Source organism: Triturus cristatus, chromosome 6, assembly GCF_964204655.1.
Source record: "Triturus cristatus chromosome 6, aTriCri1.1, whole genome shotgun sequence".
Lineage (NCBI taxonomy): Eukaryota > Metazoa > Chordata > Amphibia > Caudata > Salamandridae > Triturus > Triturus cristatus.
The window spans coordinates 1,747,642,298-1,747,648,297 of record NC_140589.1 but is presented as its reverse complement, the minus strand read 5'-3'; positions in this window follow the sequence as shown (position 1 = coordinate 1,747,648,297).

The window sequence follows — 6,000 nt, the reverse complement described above, 5'->3', positions numbered from 1 at the left end:
AAGCCTTAATCATCACTCTCCTAAAAAAGGACAAACCATCTGATATCTGCAAATCGTATAGACCCCTATCCCGGATTAACCTGGCTGCTAAATCCTTGCAAAAATTCTAGCCACCAGACTCCAACCTTTGATGCCCAGCTTGGTCCTTCCAGAACAATCTGGCTTCATTCTGGAGAGGTCAACCTCTCACAATCTTAAAAAAATTTTGCAATGATGCACGCACTCGACCCGAGCCTACACGCTGCTGCCGTTATGTTAGATGCGGCTAAAGCGTTCGACTGTATAGTGTGGAGCTACATGTTCAAAATCCTGCCGTGGATGGGGTTCCCACCAATATATTTGGGCTGGTTAAGCCTGCTATATAACGATCCGTCGGCACGAGTGCGGGTGGGGGGGTCTAACATAAGAGCCATTCCCAATTAAGAGAGGCACCAGACAGGGCTGCCCACTATCACCCCTGCTGTTTGCTCTTGCACTCGAGCCCCTGGCGTGTGTGATCTGACAAAGACACAGAGAGACGGCACTTAACTTTATACACCGACCGGGAGGCATATCCCTCTATGCAGACAACATGGTCCTATTCATCAGGGAGCCTGGTCGCTACCTGACACAGGTGCTGAGAGAGTATATTAGATTTGTGTTGTTCTCTGGTCTTACTATCAACTGGGACAAATCAGTGATTATAACTTTGACAGCTATCACCCCTCCACCAGCTATGGAATATCCCCTAGTATGGACCTCGACTCCTGTTAAAAACCTAGGGGTCTGGATCCATCACGACCTGGGGGTTGTTATAAAGGAAATTTACGGAAGGGCGTGCACCACACTCGATCAACAGATCAAACGATGGAGCGCTTTGCCACTATCCCTGGCCGATCACATTGCAATTATCAAAATGGTTATTTTGCCACGATTTTTGTATCTATTCTCCAATATTCCAATAAAACTGACGCAACATTTTTTTAAAGCTCTTTGAACGGCATTACTCAGGTTAATTTGGGGAGGCAAACAGGCTAGCATAGGCTGGGCAACCCTCACACTTGACTATGCCAAAGGAGGGTTCAGTGTGCCTGACCCTTATATATATTATCTAAGTGCCCAAGCACAGTATGCATATTATTGGTTTAATCCACATGCCTACACGCCACACTAACATTGGAAGATGGAGATGCCCATCCGACCCCCCTACCAGGTATTATCAGACACACACGGCGAGGTACCCCAATAACGGAAATCAACACACTGGATACAACGATCGCAGCATGGCAATCCACAGGCCAGCGGGCCTCTAAACTCCCTATATATGCCCCCGCGCTGCCCATGGCTCATCATGCCGCTTTATCGGTGACACAGGAAGACGGCCCGGTGAGATCACTCAGGGAGGCAGGCTTAGTTACTATGCAGGACCTTTACCCAGATGGCAAGTTCATCACTTCTGACGACCTTCACTATCCATAGGCTGGGACACGCCGTTAAATCACATTAATTATGTACCCGGATGATCCGCTTACTCTACAATCCCTACAGAGATTGTTAACTACTCCTACACGGCGAAAGCTAGTCACTAAACTTTACAGGGCAATACGAGCCGAAAAAATCAGTGTACCGGATAAGAGCCTTGCCCGTTGGAACAATAAGCTTTCTCCCTTCCTGACGCTCTTAGAGTGAGAACATATTTGTAACCTTACTAGCAAACTCACACCCAATGGCAATCTACGAATCATACATTTTAAGTACCTCCATCAGATATACGCCCCTTAGACCACACAGATGTGGACTACGTGAGTCTAGCAGATGTAAGCAATGTGGCCAACTTGATGCGGATTTTTGGCACCTCGCATATGTGAAAGGGACCTTGGGCAAATTTATACGCATTGCACTGTTAATGGCTAAACGCCGGGTTGCTGTAACATGGGAGGTCACTCATGCACCGAAGGTTAAGCATTGGATTAAAGATATGCTGGCACATGCATCAACAAAGACTTTTGCGATTCTTAAATTGCGATTTTTAAGGAATCGCAATTAAGGAATTGCAAAAGCCTATGCATGTAGGAATCGCTATAAATATAGTGATTCCTACAAATTCCTTAATTGCGACTCGCAAATTGCGAGTCGCAATTAAGGAATGCCGTCCCAATCATTCCTATGGGCCTCCAGGCCCATAGGAATGAATTGGAGATTGCATGAGCAAATTGCGAGTACCAGTAGGTACTCGCAAATTGCTCATGCAATTTCAAGGGTGCAAGGGTGTCAAAATGACACCCTATTGCATCCCTGAAATTGATCTGTGCACATATGTTGCACACACACATGCTCTAAGGGCATGTGTGTGCGCAACATGAAACTTTGAAAAATGCACCAAAGTGCATTTTTCTAAATTTTTGCAAATTACCATGAAGTTCGACTTCATGGTAATTTGCTCCCCCTATTAGCGAAATCGCTAATTTTTTAACTTTAATGCATTGCATTTAAGGAATCTCAATTTGGGATTCCTTAAATGCAATCGCAATTTAAGGAATCGCTATTTAGAGATTCCTTAAATTGCGATTTTTGCATTTGGGATGATGCATCCCAAATGCAAAAATACCGGTCGCAAAGGGGCAGTGTTGTACATCTTAACTGGTTTTTCTTCCTCGTGCATTGGGGGCTGTACTGTGTTCCCATTGGTTGTTTCTGTCCCACGTCATTTGGAATGTTGGTTTGTTATTTAACCTACGTCACTCAGAGGCACGATTGATTCTGCTTGTGACTGGGTTCCATTTGGTTCTGATTTCCTATCAGCTGTACGTGGGTCTTATATTTAGGAAATAAATATTTAATTTAATACTAACAATTTGTTGGTATTTATTTACGATTGATGTCACTTCAATTTGGCGACGAGGGACGGGATGTGAACGTCAAGTGAAGACCCGTGATGCTGAAATACTTTTTGCGTCCACAGTGTTCGAGGACTTCAACAGTATTCTGACAGGCAAGTTATTGCTGTTTACTGCTTAATTCTAGTTAACCACTTTATAATTGTATGCGTATTCTTAATTCTATGTCGTAGTTCTTTGGGAGCCAACAGACTCATAGAAGCTTTGTCGAGTGACGTCTACATTGAGTTTAATTCAAAGGCAAGTTGCTACGTTATTTTCACGGAATGGAAAATTAATCGTTTACTAATTGCCGTGTATTGTACACGTTTTTCTGTCGTACTGTAGTTGCTGAGGTGTTCCGTCGATCGTTATTACAGTTAACGGCAATTCTACTCAGCTGAAACGGTTATTTTCAACGCTCAGCTGTAACTGTCATCGAAGGTGACGTATTGGTACACTTTAGCACGCATGCTTGCGCACAGCTGTAACAGCTTTCCCTCTACGTTCTGAAGCAACTGTCAGTTCTGGTGACGTAGTGTTCTACGCCCACACGTACGTATTTACGTTGCGTGACTCCATTTTGGATAAAATTTTCAAAAGAAAGTGCATTTGCTGGCAATCTATTTGTGTTGTGACTTTGACTGCAAGTATTTTTCTTTGGCGTTTTTATAATAGATGTTAAACGGAAAAGAATCTTACGCGATAATATTACACAAATAGGATATTTATCGAGTTTATTTCAAGCTACATTTAGTATTTTCCACTGGAAGGCTAAATTGTTGCAAGTCATATTTCTTTGACTTACCGTTCAAAAAACTGTTTTCAAAATTGCTAGTGAATTTAAAATAGGGGAAACTTTTTCTAAAACTAATATGTCAGAAAATTCAAATATCAGCGCACCAGCAGCTTTCTTATCTGACCCAGGAAAACCAGTTATGAAATGGAAAAACTGGTTAAGGGCATTTGAGAATTATTTAGTTGCAATAGATGGAAAGAAGTATGAACCAGAAAGAAAAAAAGCCATTTTATTCGGGTTGTTGGGTGCAGCAGGCCAAGAAATTTTTGATAGTCTGCCGGAATTTGAAGTACCTCCGGGTCAGTTTATTCCTATGAATGAATACCAAGAAGCGATAAAACGTCTAGAAAAACAATTTGGAGAAGAACCCAACATTATGGTTGGCAGACATCGCTTTGCAACGCGTAAACAATTAGAAAATGAGACTATTGAAGAATACATTGCTTGTTTACGTGTTTTGGCCACCAAATGTGAATTTAATGACATGGTTGATGAATATATTAGAGATCAATTTGTTTTTTATTGTTATGAAAAAAAAATTCAGGAGAGGTTGTTAGCTTGTAGAAATCCTTCTTTACAGGAAACTATTGACATTGCTAAGGGGATAGAGCGTTCTCTGGAAAGCACAAAGGAACTCTCTTCTGATAAGAATGTAAAAAATGATGTATATTATATTCAAGAGCATAAGAAACATGTACCTAACTATGACAGAAAGGGAAAAACTAGCAAAAGTCCGAATTCTAATGCTTTTATTTGTTTTAGATGTGGTTCAAGGAATCATAAGGCGGATTTTCAAGGGTGTCCTGCCCAGGGGAGGAAATGCACCAAATGTTTAAAGGTAGGACATTTTGCTGGTGTGTGCAACAATTTTAGAACTCAGAGATTTCAAAAGGTTAAAGTTAGTTCTGTAGATGATTTTGACGAAGACATGTGCTCTAATATTGTTTTGACAGTAGATGATCCTGGAGATACCATAAAAGGTCCTCTTGGTGTTGCGCACATAGGTAAAGTGGAAATTAATATCATGGCGGATTCTGGTTCGCCTATTACCATAATATCCGATATTAAGTACGAAAAGTTTTGGCCAAATACTGATTTGTTAGCCTCAGATGTCAATCCCAAAGCTTTTGGGGATTTTGACATAAATATGTTGGGTTATTTTCAAGATAACTTGAATATCAAAGGAAGAACCATTTCTACTAAAGTATATGTCGCGGAGCGTGGCAGAGACATAGTAGGATGGAAAGATTTGGCGCGACTGGGAATTTTTCTCAAACCAGGTGCCGATGATCCTATTGTGTTGGATGAAAATTTTGTTCATGCAGTCTCTTTTTCTGATTCTTCATCGTCCTTAGACAAAGTTGAATCAATTCTAAGTAAATATGAGGCTCTTTTTGAAGACCGAATTGGTTGTGTCAAAGGGTTTGAACATACCATAAAGTTGAAGAAAAATGCTATACCAGTTAAGCATAAGGTAAGACCAATTCCTTTATCTGTAAAAGCTGATTTACAAAAACTTCTCAACAAGTTAATTGATGAAAAGGTTATTGAACAAACAAATTCAGCAGAATGGGTTTCTGCCATAGTTTTGATTAAAAAAAAAAATGGCGAAGTTCGTTTATGTGCTGATTTGAGATCGTTAAACAAAAATATTTTGGTGGATTGTTTCCCTTTACCCAAAATCCAGGAGATTCTTGCGGCTACAAAAGGTTCTAATTATTTTTCGTTAATAGATCTCAAATCAGCATATCACCAGGTACAATTGTCTGATGAATCTAAAGATCTAACTACTTTTATTACTCCATTGGGTGCTTATAGATTTGTAAGACTCCCTTTTGGTTTGGCTTCATCAGCCAGTGTGTTTCAAAAATTAATGGAATGTATATTGGAAGGAGTTTTGGGTGTTCAGAAGTTTCAGGACGACATACTCATTCATGCTAGTACGATTGAAGAACACAACGAAATTTTGGATATTGTCCTTGGCAAGTTAAACGAGAGAGGTATGACAGTTGCTAAAGACAAATGTAAATTTCTCCAAACTGAAATTGAATACTTGGGCCATGTATTGAGTGGAAATGGTATCAAACCTAAACTCAATTTAGTTAGAGCTATATCTGATGCTCCAAAACCTACGGATAAAGATACCCTTAAATCCTTTTTAGGGCTCAGTGAATATTATTCACGTTTTGTTGAGAACTACTCAGAATTAGTTGAGCCTTTACGAGTTTTGCTTCGCAAAGGAGAAAAATATGTTTGGTCTGAGATTCAAGATTTTGCTTTTACAGAGATCAAAAAAGCTATTGTTAAAGCCCCAACGTTGAAACCCTATGATCCTGATGGTATTAA